Below are 15367 nucleotides of genomic sequence, written 5' to 3' on the forward strand. Positions count from 1 at the left end.
AACATCCAGAGGTCACCCACATTCAGGGCAAGGGGCGAAGCCTCTGGACAAGGGGGCCAGGTCTCAATCCTGTAACTGAATGGATTTTTCCCTGGAGGCCACTATGGAAAAGCTGCCTGGTTCACTTCAAGAGTTCCTCGAATTCAGCTGTGCACCTGGGCCCCCCATTGCCAGGGTGGTCTTTGGAGACACCACACCGTGGATGACCAGAGCTCAGAAGGGTTTCTGCTCAGGTAACACATGGGCTGGGGGAACAGTCAGGTAGACCGTCAGAAAGGCAGGCAGCTGGCACACAGAGCGTTCGTGAAACTGCCCATTCTTCTCTGTGGCCATTGGCAGCTGCTTTTCCACTGACCGTTCATTTGCAGGGTGGCCGATTCTGAACAACACGTCTAGGGTGTACGGGCTGATGGCCACATCTCACGGATGATGTCATCTGGGCCCTCGCTGTGACCAAAGGGCCCCCTCTGTGCGCTCCCTGCTCAGTGAGTCGGAGCCATATGTAAGTTGACCGTCGGGGGCCATGGACAGCTATCTTCAAAATGATTTTGAGTCATTCTTTCAGCCCCACCTCTGTGTGTGCGAAGCAGGGGTGGCTGGAGGGCCGAGCCCACGCGTGTCTGCCCGTTTCCCACTCAGCATGATGAAAGGGCGAGTCCGCATCCTCCCTAGGGCCTCTCCAGGCTGTACACGGAGTGTGCTTGCCTGCTTTTTGCCTGTTGTAGCAGATTTATGGAGCCCTGAGCTGAGGCTGGGGTAGGACAGGGGTGCAGAGTCTCTGCCTTCCAGAGACTATGCCTACATCAAATCCTGGAAGGGATGAATGACAGTGGGCTGAGGAAAAGAAAGAAAAAGGTAGAGCAGAAATACAAAATAGAAAGAGGGTTTCCAGGTAATATAGTCAATGAGAAAGTCTAGGGGCACCCTTCTGGTTCAGACTACCCAAGAAACTGGGTGATTATTTTAAAACACCTTTTAAAATAAATGACTGATGCAGCAGAAAAGCACAAAAAGATCTCAGAACCTGGGATGCAAATTCAGAAAAGTGAGGAAAACCGGAGCCTGCGTCACCCTGGGCACCCTGGGGTCCCTCGGGTCGGGAGCCTGGTGTTCATGCGCTGTGCCCCTGCAGTGAGGAGGCAAGGAGACAAAGGCTGGGCTGGGAAGGAGGGAGTCTGTCTGAGGCCCACACAGAGCCAGATTCCTCAAAGGACAGCCCCCTCAATGCCTGTCTTAGCTCTGTCCCTAGAAAGCAGAGGCTGACGCAAAAAGCCTGTGTAGTAATTGCCATATTGGGATGTGTGAGTCAAGGGAACAAAGTGAAGGGAAAGGGGGAGTGAGGCTAGGAGAGGAAGAACAGTACACAGAGGTTTACTCCTGAGCTGGCCACAGCTTCGTGAGAGAGTGCTCTGGTCACCAGCTCCCAGAGCCACTGCCTCTTAGAACAGTCACCTGCAGGGCCAAAGGGCAAGCAGTTTAATCCTCTCTTTCTCTTGAGTCTCTCTGGTCCATGTTTCGCCCGTGGGGTGTTTACTTCCCTGCATTTCTGGCTTGTGTAACCTGGGCTCTCTGGGCAGCCACTGGGACAGCCAGAGGCTCCGCGGATACAGGCAGGTCAGACCTAGAAGCACAGCTGTCACCTCTGTGGGTGCAGTGGGCATGACAGAGGCTGCCCTACAGCCATCACCTAATCCCTGGGGATGCTGACACACTGGGACACTCCAACTGGGAAGCAGTCAGTGTTTGGAAGGCCAGCAGGGCTGAGCAGTCTGGGAAGGCACATAAGCTGGGTCAAGTATGGAATCTCTATCAAATCAGGTAGTTGATTTATAAAGGGCTATTTAGGGACATCCCCGGTGGTCCTGTGGCTAAGACTCCACGCTCCCAACACAAGGGGCCCGGCTTGGATCCCTGGTCAGAGAACTAGATCCCGTGTGCCTCAACTAAAGGTCCCGTGTGCCCCAACGAAGATCTGGTGCAGCCAAAAATTTTTTTTAAAAGGTGGGGCTATTTACAAAGATACGGGCAAATAGCAGCTCCACAGGGACAAATGCAGCAACCTCTTCCCCACAGCATAATGGCAAAATGAACTGCTACTGCTTTAGGCTTAAAAAGGACCAAGGGAAGGAGAGGTTTCCAGAACTGGAAGCAGAGAGTCGGGTACAGCAGATTAGGGATCTTGCTGGGAGAACCCTAGTCAAGCTGAGGCCACGTCACGGGAAGGGATACAGAGGGCTACGTACCTGATATGGGGAAAATAGATCCAAATAGGCAAAGCAGGGTGGAAAAGGTAGAATTTTAGGTAAAATTCCAAGTAATATGGGTTCACAATCCAAAATCCAAACAAATGGAAAATCAAAACATACAGGGAACTGAGCCAGAAATGATCAGAATTAACCAAAAACATCAAACCTCGAGACCAAACCCATAAGGACTTTGGATACAGAAATTATAAATAAAGACTAAAACTAATGTATTAATGTATTTCAAAAAGTAGTGGAATATGATGAAATAACAAGGCTGTGGAAATTAGTTTGTGTGATATAGAAAACAGTAGATATTCTGGAAATAAGAAATACAAAATGGCTAAAAGTGCAAAATGCAACGGATGAATTAAGGTTAAACTCAGGAGAAGAAGAACTTGTGACTTTTAAGAAAGCTCTGAAGATACTACCAGAATGCACTGCAAGACAAGAGGGTAGGAAAAATTAAGGAAGGTTAGGAGGCAGGGATCACAGGATGAGGAGGTATGAGCCTGTGTCTAACCAAAGTCTCAGAAGACTGTGATGGGTAAACTGAAGGATGTGCCAGTGATCCCCTCCTCCTGAACTGGGCAGGACCTGCAACTCAATTCTAACCATGGAATGCAGACACGATAAAGGTGATGGCGTATCATTTCTGTGAGTTAAATCACGTTCGATTGTCTTCTTGCTAGCAGATTCTCAATAGGCTCTTTACTCACAGAGTCTTGTCAGGAACAGAGGATGGTGTGTCTTGGAAACTGGTCATAGTCTATGGTTGAAAGAAGTTCAAGGACAGGAGAAGGTGAAGATAGCCTCAATTTAAAGATGTGAGGTAGCTGGTTCTCAGTGGGGAGGGGCAGCACAAGACGTGGGATGTCCCGTGCCATCTGTAGAATGTTTAGGAGCCACGAGCAAGTAACTGAAAAGGACAGAAAGGTCATCCTCTGAAATAGGGTCTGAAGAGCGACAGGACGCGGTGCTAGGCCTGAGGTTTCCAAGGCGAGGCGCGCACACAAACTTTCACTCTCTCGTATGAAAACTAATGTAGTGATGAGTTGACACCTTAGTAACAGGCGGGATTCCACTCCATCCAGGGACGGCAGACGTTAATATCATTATGGCAGAGTGCCATCATTGAGATCTTACGGAACCAAACTTGGGTCTGCTTGCCCATCTACTGACCCTGAGTTGTAGGGAAGGAAACTGCAGTGTTTATTTTAAGGTGCCAGACAAGGAGTCTGGGTAAGCTAATGCTCAAATAAACCCACTGAACTCCATGACGGGTTTGAGGGAGGGCATGTTATAGGCCAGATGAGGGAAGGGAATTGAAGTGCCTGTGTTCAGCTCTTGCACAATTTGCTGATTGGCTGATGGTGAGGTAACAGGGCAGTGTCACAGGGGTGGACATTATCAATCCTCAGGCTCCAGAAAGTCTGGGGGCTACACGTTCATGGTCATCAAGCAGTTAACTTTTTCCATTTGGTGGAGGTTTAAGCATCTGTAAAACAACTCAGGAAATTTGCAGCAGATACTGTTATCTAGGTACTTCAGAGGGTAACTATAACAGAGGACTTGGGGGGAGGGGTCTGTCCTGGAAAGGCCCCACAGGGTCCTGCTTGGTTACAGAAAGAATATTGTTTAAAAAAGCAAAATCTTCTCCCAGCCCAGAAAACCTCTCCACAAAGGCAGCAGAGGAAGAAAACACTTTTTATTATTGACTATATATACTATGTTAAACCAGAATGTACATTTATACTATATATATACTATATTAAATCAGAATGTGATCACATCGCAGGCAGTCTGCTCAGAGATGGCAAAGATGGAATGCAATCGCACCCCCTTATTTAGCCAAGCAGATACAGCCCCTTACATACGCATTCTCGAGGTGAACAATAACTGCTCCCCGGGTAAGAGGACTCAGCAGCACCTTTCGTCACACGTAGTTGGCTCCACATTTACCCAAGTACTTGGGGAGACCCCTTGTGTTGGCCTTAATCAGAGGAGAAACAAGCTTCTCATAGTACAAACAAGGGGCCACCGGTTAGGCTCTTACCCTTCCATGCAAACTGGGATACAGTTTGCTCTTTAGAAAGATGGCTCCCAGGTCCTCAGGAAATGATCCTCAGTTATGAGGTCATTCTAAAGATTTATGCACATTTGAGTAGGACAGAGAAATTCTGAAACAAAAAGGGAGCGGGGAGAAAAGCCTTTTCCCTTCTTTGAGACAAGGAGGATTAACTCTATTTTTATTCTGTATTTGCTCTTACACCATCCAGTGTATTTTCTGTGGCCATTTTCCCCTCACAGTTGACAACATATATTTTGATTTATTAATCGATCATCTAAGAATCCTTAGGAGATGTTTAAACGTGTTTTTAAAATGCATTTTCAAGTATTTTGTTTTTTTTACGCTATTTACAGTAGAAGAAAGTTGAAATCAACCCAAATTCCAAAATAAGGAAGCAGTTGAAAAAAACTTATAAACTTCTGTATGATGAGGTGTTATGCATCAAGTGGCAGTTAAGAGGAAATTTTCAATGGGATAAAAACACCCTCGGACTTAGAAGTCTATGTACAGTGTGTTGTCAACTGTGAGGACCTAGGAACCATCTTCCTGAAATGTTATGTGAGGTTAAAGGAGTCAGGAGGGGAAGAGGACCAAACCCTCGACCTTCCCAACAGCAGATCAACAGGAAATAAAAGCTATGAATTGAGAAATAGTAGGATAAGCCTTTGTGACCCCAAGGTCCGTAGCCCACCAGGTTTCTCTGTCCATGGGATTTTCCAGTCGAGAATACTGGAGCGGGTTGCCAGCTCCTTCTCCCCAGGATCATCCTGACCCGGGGATCAAACCTGGGTCTCCCACATTGCAGGCAGATTCTTTACCATCTGAGCCACCCAGGAAGCCCCAGGATAGGCCTACTATTTAGAAATTTTGAAGGAAATACCAGAAGGGGAAAGGAACTAAAAGTATTTTTTGTGATCTTTTTCTGGAGTGTGGGGCTAGTATGTGGGTTGGGGACAAGGGACAGCTATATGGACAGCTATATTTTGTATAAATTTTGAATATTGCTTACATTTTTGGCATTATTACAGCGCTAAAGGGGCTTCCCAGGTGGTACAGTGGTAAAGAATCCTCCTGCAATGCAGGAGACACAAGAAATGCAGGTTCAGTCCCTGAGTCAGGAAGATCCCCTGGAGTAGAAAATGGCAACCCACTCCAGTATCCTGGGGATCTCAAAGAGTCAGACATGACTTGGTGTGTGTGCACACACACTCATACACACACACAGAGCTAAAAATAAAAATTAAGTACAATTTTAAAATCTCTTGCATACCACTCTTCCCACCCCACCCTAGAAAGAAGCATATGAACTTTTCCATATTTCATAGGTCAAATAACTATTTTTATGTCTGTTCTGATGTTTATCTGGAAATAAAACTATTTTGATGTTCTCAATGAACCCTCTGACTCATACCAAGAGAGGTATTAGCATTTATGACCTCAGAGATTTCTACATCTCGTCCCGCTCACGCGAAGGGCTTTGTGGTCCTTCTCTCCCTTTGAATTTCCCACCTCCTGGCAGTTATCAGGGGCTGGAGAGAAAGCCTATTTCACACCAGATTGTGGGCAGTGTTTTGGTAAGGGTGTGGAGATATGACTTAGTTATAAAGGGTTTGGTTAGGTAGGGTTGTCATCTGTGGCAGGTTCCCAGGTATTCCCTGAAACCAGACATTTTCACAGAGTTCTGGTGCCTCAGTTTAGCCGATTTTGTCATTTATTAGCTCTGAGACCTCAGACAAGCTATTTAGTTGATGTAAGCTTCTGTTGCCGCATTAATAAAATGGGAATAATGATAGAAACTCTCTTTCTTAGAGTTTTGGTGGGAATATAATGGGATACTGTATGTGCCCATGTATGTAGTGTACTGACGTGGACTGGTCAGTACATTAGATTTAACAGCACTGTTCCCTGCAAGCCATAAGTTAGCATAAATGGTACTAAGGATAACTCAATTCACTATGTGCGTATTTGTGTGTATTTGATTTCTCTTGAGACTTTCTCTGATTCAGGGGTTAATCAGAAGTGTGTTGTTTCCTTTCCAAGTATCTGGACATTTTTCTTTTACTGATTTCTAGTTAAGTTCCATTATGGTCAGAGAGTACACTGTATATGATTTAAATTCTTTTAAATTTGTTGAGGCTTGTTTTATTCACAAGGCTATAGCCTCTGTTAGTATTTGATCTCTGAGCTTTTAAAAAGAATGTGTATCCTGTTGTTGCTGGGTGCTCTGTAAATGTCAGTGAGTTCTGTTAGCTGGTGGTGGAGCTGAGCTCTTATAGATCCTGATTTTCCGTCTAGTTGCTTTGTCTGTTGTTGAGGGAGGGTTGTTAGAGTCCACAATTATCATTGTTGTTTCTTAAAAGATTTATTTACTGTTTTTGGCTGTGCTGGGCCTTCGTCGCTGCACGGGCTTTTCGATCCAGTGGCTGAGAGCGAGGCCTCATCTGCAGTTGCGGTGTGCCGGCTTCTCTCTGCGGAGGCTTCTCCTGCTGCGGAGCACAGGCTCTCGGGCGTATGGGCTTCTCTAGCTGTGGCTCTCGGGCTCAGTAATTGTGGTTCCCAGGCTCTAGAGCACGGGTTCAATGATTACGGCACATGGGCTTAGTAGCTCCAAAGCGTATGGGATCTTGTGAGCCGGAGATCGAACCTGTGTCTCCTGCATTGGCGGGCGGATTCTTCACGGCTGAGCCACCAGGGAGGCCCTGCAATGATCACTGTTGATGTGTCTTTTTCTCCTTTAGTTCTATCAAGTCTTGCTTTCTATGTCTTTCAGCTCTGTTCACTGGCACAGACACGTTTACAGATGCGATGTGTTCTTGGTGGATTGACCCTTTTATCATAGCATCACGGTAAATTGGGATCTAGAAGAGCTCAACTCTTTTACAGTAACAGGAAGTGTGAAGTGAAAGCCTCTCAGTCATGTCCAACTCTTTGTGACCCCATGGACTATACCATCCATGGAATTCTCCAGGCCAGAATACTGGAGTGGGTAGCCTTTCCCTTCTCCAGAGGATCTTCCCAACCCAAGGATCAAACCCAGGTCTCCCGCGTTGCAGGCGAATTCTTTACCAGCTGAGCCACAAGGGAAGTCCATAATAACAGGAAGAAGATCCTAAAGGAGAAGGATGGTTAATAAGCAGTGGCTGCTTTCTATGTACCCAGCTGCCTAAAGATACAGCTGTGAACTCATTTTACAGGTAAGGAACCTGTGTACTGGGTCCAAGTTCCACAGGTGGGATGTGGCTGAGTTGGGATTCAAGCCCAGGTGGAGGGCACCCAAAGCTACCATTGTTCATTCCCATCTCTTCTTTCCCACTTGTCTCTCTCCTGTCACTCATTTCTGAAACCTGTGTCCTTTCAAGGCCTGTCCCTTGGCAGCTGTTTCGCAGCGAGACCGTGGAAGGTGAAAGTCAGAGGGACCCACGCTGGGGCCACGCTGCCAGATTCCAAATCCTGTCTGGATTAGCCAGGTGACCTCAGCATGTTACTCAGCTTCTTCCGTTTATTCTTCACTTATAAAATGGGCATAATGCCGGACTTGCTTCATAGAGCTGCTAGAAAATTGAGTAAGTTGGTATTTATAAAGCTCCTAGAACAATGCCTGATACAATAAGTATTCATTAAGTCCTTGCTGTTATTCCTCCCACACCATTACATAAATGGTCTCTTTTCATGGAAATGTCTTTCCCCATTGTCAACTGTATTCAAGATTTCTTTTTTTTTTTTAACATTTACCTTGTGGCTTAGAATGCCCCTGGCCCACTGTCACTTGCCTCCAGGTATGTGTGTGTCCAATTTGAAAACCAGGAATGTGTACCGGACTGAGCAGGAAGCCTGGATTCTCACAGGTGCTTAGTAAACGAGTGCAGTTTTGAGCTGTTAGGGGAGAGGACTCCCTTTAGCCCTCAGACGAGTTCTATAAGCCAAATCCATATTTGTTACTCCTACTTTACAAGTAAGAAATGTGAGGAAAGAGGAGGTTGAATAATTTTGCCCCAGGGCGCGTGGCTAATCATAGATGGGTTTTTAAAAATGTTTATTCATTTATTTGCGGCCATGCTGGGCCTTCGCTGCTACGCAGGCTTTCCTCTGGTCGTGGTGAGTGGAGGCTACTCTCGTTTCGCTGTGTGAGCTCCTCACTGTGGAGGCTTCTCTTGTTGCGGAGCATGGGCTCCACCCCGCGGTCTTCAGTACTTGCAGCTGGGCTCAGTAGTTCTGGTTCCGGGGCCCTAGAGCACACGCTTAGTAGTTGCAGTGCTTGGACTTAGCTGCTCCACAGCACATCAGATCTTCCCAGATCAGGGATCGAACCCTTGTCCCCTGCGCTGGCAGGCAGATTGCTTACCACTGAGCCACCAGGGAAGCCCGGAGGTAGGGTTTTGAATCAGGCTGTTGCCCCAGTGTGTGTCCCTTCACCTCTGCCTCACTCTTCTCCCAGGAAAACAGCTTGTGCAGGACGGACCAGGAAATGGACAGTGTCACCCGAGTGGGGGTTGTTCAAGGAGTGAGTGACAGGAGAGAGCGGCGAAGCTACTACTGCAGTTCTAGCGGGGCATGCTGCGGAGTCAGATATATTTTGAAGGCTGAAACAAGACGTGCTAGTGGATTGGATGTACAGGGTGAGGCAAAGAGAGGAGTTAATGGATTATGGTTCTTCTTGTCTTATTTTTATGGACTATAATTGCTTTATAATCTATGTTAGTTTCTGCTGCACAGTGAAGTGAAACAGCCATATGTATACATATAGCCCCTCCCTCAGGGGCCTCCCTCCCATCACTTCCCCCCATAGAATATTACTCCACCCCTAAAAGGAACGAAATAGAGACATTTGCAGAGAAAATAGATCCTGTTTTTCACTTGAGCATGGGAGATGCAGATGTCATTTGTGCAGAGACGAATCCCAGGGAGATTACCAAGATACCAGTCCCCAGCCTCACCCCTGGAGATCCCCAACCCCACAAATGCCCCAGCCTGGCCTCCTACCCCCACACAACCTCTCTTTAGCTCTGGAAAGGGAGGGGGCAACACAAAATCCTCAGCTTCCTGGGACAGGACCCCACCGTCCAGCCAATAGGAAGTGATTTGGGGTCCACCCTGGGCTCTGAACCAAGGCCTCATGGGAAAGGACATAACCTTAGCCTCAGATTACTCTGGTTGACTGTGCTCAGACCCTGAATGGACAGGAAATACCCTTGACACCCATTAACCACATAGAAGCCCAAATCCCTGTTTGGCCAAGAGATTCCTCCAGGCCCTGAATGGCTGGAGGATACACCCTCTTCAAGGTCTGATGGGTCGGAAGACACTCTTGGAGGCCACAATTGGTCAGGAGATGGCCTGCGTGGACTCCCACTTCTCCTTTCTCCTTTGTGAGAGCCCCACAGGCAGGGTGGCCTAGGTCCAGGAGGGGTAGGAGAAGGTGATTCCATACAGCTGGGCCCAGGAAGAGAAGCCCCTCTTCTTCCTGATGAAGTGGTGGTGGTTGCCCTTCTTTCTGAGTGTCGGTGACATGCTCGTCCAACGCCTTAGGCTCGTGGCAGTGGTAGGGCACGTGCTGTAGGCAGGGCCGCTGCAGTAGTCGGGGGGCACCATGCCATAGATGTGCACGTGGTCACACTATGCCACCGCAGTCACCATGGTGAACCAGCCTGTGCTCAACCACGAACAGGACTCTTCCCTGTCCTTGCCTGCCTCACTCCGGAAGAGGTCACCAGACTGGCTCAGGACTCCTCCCTGTCCTTGCCTGCCTCACTCCGGAAGAGGTCACCAGACTGGCTCAGGACTCCTCCCTGTCCTTGCCTGCCTCACTCTGGAAGAGGTCACCAGACTGGCTCAGGACTCCTCCCTGTCCTTGCCTGCCTCACTCCAGAAGAGGTCACCAGACTGGCTCGTGCAGCCAAGAGAGATGGCGTAAGCGTCCATGCTGGGGAACACCAGGCCTGCCCGCTGGATGACGCGCACCAGCCTGTCCTGGGGCGTCTGCATCTTGGTGGGAGACCCCAGAAGGTGAACAGGGTTTCGGAGGTCTGGTTGATGAACTCCTAGAGTCTCCGCAGCACATGGAATGCACTGGAATGGGCTGCTACGCGGAAGGTGGTCTTGTTACCCACAAGGTGGTCTGAGTAGCCCGTGGTGGGGGTGTCGTTCATGCAGATTGTGCCCTCGGCCTGCTTGACCTCAGGGCCCAGTTTGGTTCCTAGCAGGTGGCTGGAGCTGGTGACAATCACATTGGTGGCACCAGCTGGGCAGTGTCTTGTGGGCGAGAATGGGGATGTAGCCGTCAGTGATGCTCCACTTCTTGAGGTTGACCAGCTGGCGGATCTGGCCCCACAGGGAGCTGTAATAAGAGACCTCACTGGCACTGTTGGAGCTACAGAGGGTGAGGGTGGTGATGAGAGCAAAGAGGATCACGCACACTGCTGACCACTGCTGTTGTTACTCATCTCTCTCTGGCGACTGCTGTGGGGCAGAGGCCGGCATCCTGCGGATGGCCCAGGGGGGAGGGGTGTGGGGTCACACCTCCCCTGGGGGGTGCCAGCTCCTCTCAGCCCCCAAGCCCCCTCACATGGTGCCTGGAGCCCAGAGTTGAGGTCTGGGCTGCTCTGGCTGCCCAGGCCCCGCTGCCAAAACAGCTGTTTTGATTGATTCTGGTTTTTCAGTGAAATAAGGGTGTACAGGGCATGCTCAGTTGCACAGTCATGTCCGACTTTTTGAGACTTCATGGACTGTAGCCTGCCAGGTTCCTTTGTCCGTGGGATTCTCTAGGCAAGAATACTGGAGTGTGTAGCCATGCCCTCCTCCAGGGGATTGTCCCAACCCAGGGTTCAGATCCCAACTGGTATCTCCTGTGTCTCCTGCACTGTAAGCAAATTCTTTACCGCTGAGTCACAGGGGAAGCCAAGAAGCAAGGCAGTTGGCTGAGAATGAGGACAGAGTGTGGGGTGAAATGGCTGTTTTGGAGGCTGGGAGGCTGAGTGTATGGGGGACATTGAGTAGAATAACCTGGTAATGAGGAAAGCCTGCTTGAGTCTTGTCGTCAGGAGCCAAGTGCAACTAAGCAGGTGCTCATGTGGCTGCTCAGCCGTGTCTGACTCTTCGCAACCCCATGGACTGCAGCCCGCCAGGCTCCACTGTCCATGAGATCCTCCCGACAAGAAATACTGGAGTGAGGTGCCGTTTCCTCCTCCAGGGGACCTTCCCAACCCAGGGTTCAAACCTGCGTCTCCCGCACTGGCAGGCAGATTCTTACCACTGAGCCACTTATCTCCTCCTCCCACGCAGGAGATAATACACACTTCAACCAGGAGCTACTGTGTGCAACAGACAGGTGGGCTTAGGAGTGCTGAGGTTCGGTTAGGCAAGTGTGAGAGAGATGGCAGGAGGGTCCCTGATCCAGCCTCCTTCTTACTCCCCAGACCTTGGTCCTATTTCCAATGCTGGTCTCGTTTTTACTGATGCCTTCCTGGTCTTTTTGCCCCCATCTACCTTCCTGCCCTTCACCCCTCTGGGCCTCAGCCATCCTCCTCCTCTTTCTCCCCTACCCCTCCTTCAATTTCTCATCCTGAGAAAACGAGGCCCACAAGCCAGCTCAGCCAGAGGTGGAACCGGTACTTCAAAAGGGCACAGTAATAGTGACTTTCTCTGTTTGACAAAGACTCCTACCTGCCTGCCAGCACCAGAGCTGATTTTCTTAGAATGCAGGCTCCTTGAAGTTGGAGGAAGCAGCTTGTCCACCCATCAATAAGTGTGGCCCAAGGTGTAATTATTGTTAGGCCTGTTGTGAGAGGTGAAGGTGGTCCCTGAGCTTCCCCTCTGCTGTGTTCCATAACGAGCTTGTCTGGTGGAGGAGATGGACCCAGGCCCAAAGGACTCAGTTGGGATGTGTCCTGGTCTCCCTTCAGACTGAAGGACTTATTCCCCCAGCTTCTGGGAGTGCTGTGGGCAGGTGGCCCCCTGCTGTCGGCAGTCTCAGGAATTGTTTAGCTAAGGTCCAGCCTGCATTCAGCGACTGGTTTATACCAGGTTGTAAAGGCCTGACTTTCTCAACCCAAGTTGAGGTGTCTCAGAAGGGTCATTCCAGTGACAGAGCTCCTGGGGGAGGTGGCGGGGAGGTGAGCTGAGGCTTTCACAGCTTCACCTCTCCATCTCCTCAATTCTTGCCTCCCTCCTCTCCCTCCGACAGCTGTTGACCTCAAGGGCACCCCTTAATCAACGTAATCACCCTTATCTCCCTCTCAGAGATTCTTCTGGGGAACCCAACTTGCAACAGTTGAGGCCGGTAGTGACCCAAGAAAGCAGACACTAAGGTGGAATTGGTTTTCTTGGCGTAGCATTAACATCACACCTGAACTCTAAAATGATCCCTTCCCTGGATTCCTCCTGTTCTACAAAATCATAATTGCACGTGTGTTTTGCTGAAAGTTTTCACTTTTGTCTCAGGTTCAAAGGATTTGTTAACAAAATAAGCCACCCATTCTATATAAATAAATAATACAAATGTTTGTTAGAGGATTATCTAGCTTACTTTCAATATACTAACATTAAAAGAAAAGATAAATAGAAGCAACAGAAGATACATATGCAAGATCAAACCAGTCAATCCTAAAGGAAACCAGTCCTGAACGGAAGGACTGATGCTGAAGCTGAAACGCCAGTACTTTGGCCACCAGATGTGAAGAGCTGATTCATTGGAAAAGACCCTGATGCTGGGAAAGATTGAAGGCAGGAGGAGAAGGGGATGACAGAGGATGAGATGGTTGGATGGCATCACTGACTTGATGGGCATGAGTTTGAGCAAGCTCTGGGAGTTGGTGATGGACAGGGAGGCCTGGCATGCTGCAGTCTGTGGGGTCGCAGAGTCAGACATGATTGAGCGACTGAACTGAACTGAGCTGAGAGGATACATCACCAAATTGGGTTTTGACCAGCATCCAGGCTCAAACAGCAGTGGGAAGTCCCTGCAACACAGCACGTCTGGAGTCCCAGTTGGGAAAAAAGACCCAGGCATCGCATCCGCTCCTTGGGTGAGACTTCAAAGGCTGCACCTCAGGGTTCCCGCTTTTAATCCCAGGATGCAAACTGATATCATTAATCTGTGAGCAAATAGCAGCTCTGGTTTCCTGTTAATGTTTATAAAACTTGGAATGTTGTTAAGCCCAGGACTTGGTTGGCCAGGGCACCTCCAGGGGCTCAACAGTCTCAAGATTCATCCTCTACCTATGGTGCTTACAATGCTTCCACTCACAGCAAGCAGTCACTCACAGTCAGGGGAGTGTCCAGGCAGGTTAGAAGCAAGGTCAGAGGCCTGCTCTGCTCTGTCTGTGGAGCCTAAACAAGACTATTTAATTTCCCTAACAAGGTGTCACCTTCTAGGCCCCAAGCCCACTTCCTTCCTCAAGTATAAGTTGTTCCCACACTTTCTCCTCTGCTCCCCTAGCCTCCAGACCATGGCCCTGTTTCATGAGTCAACGTGGGGACACGGGGGGATGTGCCTACTTCTGTCACCCTGCCATGCCATATTCTGGGCAGGTCAGAACCTGAGGCTGCCAGAGCGACTGGAAAGTGGGAGCTGAAATGCCAGGAAGGAGGAAAGGCAGAGAGCCCTGAAATCTGAGTGAAAACTCTCCTCCCAGTCTCTACCCTCATCTCCATTGTCGGCTTCTTCCTTTTTTAAAAAAAAAATCTTTGTATCATTTAATATGTTATGAAAATTCCTCAGCATCAGTAAGAACAGAGTACATACAATATCATTTTGAAGGGCTTCCTTGGTGCCTCGGACATAAAGAATCTGCCTGTAATGCAGGAGATCCGGGTTAGATCCCTGGGTCGAGATCCCCTGGAGAAGGAAATGGCAACCCACTCCAGTATTCTTGCCTGGAGAATCCCATGGACAGAGAGCCTGGTGCGCTACAGTCCTTGGAGTCACAAAGAGTCGTACACGATCGAGCGCCTCTCACATCATTTTGAATGCCCGTGTATATTTCACTGTACAGATATACTGTAATTTAACCATCTACTATTGGTCATTTGGAGGGTTTCCAATTGTTAAGGTTAATTTCGGGGGAGGGCGGGTTGTGGGCTTTTCTTTCTTCAAGCTGAAGGAAGGGCTTCCCCAGTGGCTCAGTGGTAAAGAGTCCACCTGCCAGGAGACACAGGATGGCTCCCTGGTCCAGGAAGATCCCGCTTGCCACAGAGCAGCTAAGCCCTTGTGCTACAGCTACTGATCCTGCGCTCTAGAGTCTGGGAGCCACAGCCACTGAAATTCGCACCCCCTAGTGCCCGTGCCCGCGCCCTCAAATGAGAGAGGCCACTGCAGTGAGAAGCCCCCACACAGCAGCTAGAGGGTAGCCCCTGATTGCCCCAAGCAGAGAAAAGCCCGTGCAACTACAAAGACCCAGCGCAACCAACATCCACTCATTAATTATTTAAAAACCTGAAGCGAAAGTCGCTCGGTTGTGTCCGACTCTTTGCGACCCCATGGACTATACAGTCCATGGAATTCTCTAGGCCAGAATACTGGAGTGGGTAGCCTTTCCCTTCTCCAGGGGATCTTCCCAACCCCGGGTTGAACCCAGGTCTCCCACATTGCAGGCAGAGTCTTCACCAGCTGAGCTACGAGGAAAGCCCCACAAAGCCTGAAGGAGACCACTTATGACGTCAGTCTGTTCCCAGCTGGAAACAGGTTCCAGTGCCGCCAGGACTGTCCCATCTCTTGGGTTTGTCGGTGGTGCTGGCAGCCTGACAGGCTCAGAACCAGAGGGAAAGAGGGGCTACTGCCAGGGAGGAGAAGGTTCATGGTCAGGGAGGCTGAAACCTACAGGCAGGAGTGGTTAAAACACCCAGTCCTGTGAACTTCGTCTACACCACCTCAGTGGCAGATGGAGATGAGGCTGGCAGTTGATATGGAGAGGCAGGAAAGGGTCTTGGATTCTCAAGAAGCAAACCTGAGACCCGGGTACAAGTAGTTTATTGGGAGGTGGTTCTGATTCCGGTGGTGAAAAACTAGAAGGAAGGACCTTTATTCTTGTCTTCTTTGAAGGAAGAATTCAGCAGAGAC

The 15367-nt window shown here is 49.2% G+C and overlaps 1 long non-coding RNA gene and 1 pseudogene across 1 annotated transcript; one reads left to right on the forward strand and one right to left on the reverse strand.

Annotated features, from left to right (window-relative positions):
• The first annotated feature begins 433 nt into the window (after window positions 1-433).
• Window positions 434-7935, forward strand: LOC138424665 (uncharacterized). Its single transcript, XR_011250931.1, has 3 exons — window positions 434-502; window positions 7085-7508; window positions 7674-7935. It is a non-coding gene; the product is annotated as an uncharacterized lncRNA (long non-coding RNA).
• Window positions 7936-9705: 1770 nt separating this feature from the next.
• On the reverse strand, window positions 9706-13962 carry LOC138424795 (alpha-N-acetylgalactosaminide alpha-2,6-sialyltransferase 6-like; annotated as a pseudogene).
• Window positions 13963-15367: the final 1405 nt, after the last annotated feature.

This window comes from Ovis canadensis, chromosome 19, assembly GCF_042477335.2.
Source record: "Ovis canadensis isolate MfBH-ARS-UI-01 breed Bighorn chromosome 19, ARS-UI_OviCan_v2, whole genome shotgun sequence".
NCBI classification, from domain to species: domain Eukaryota; kingdom Metazoa; phylum Chordata; class Mammalia; order Artiodactyla; family Bovidae; genus Ovis; species Ovis canadensis.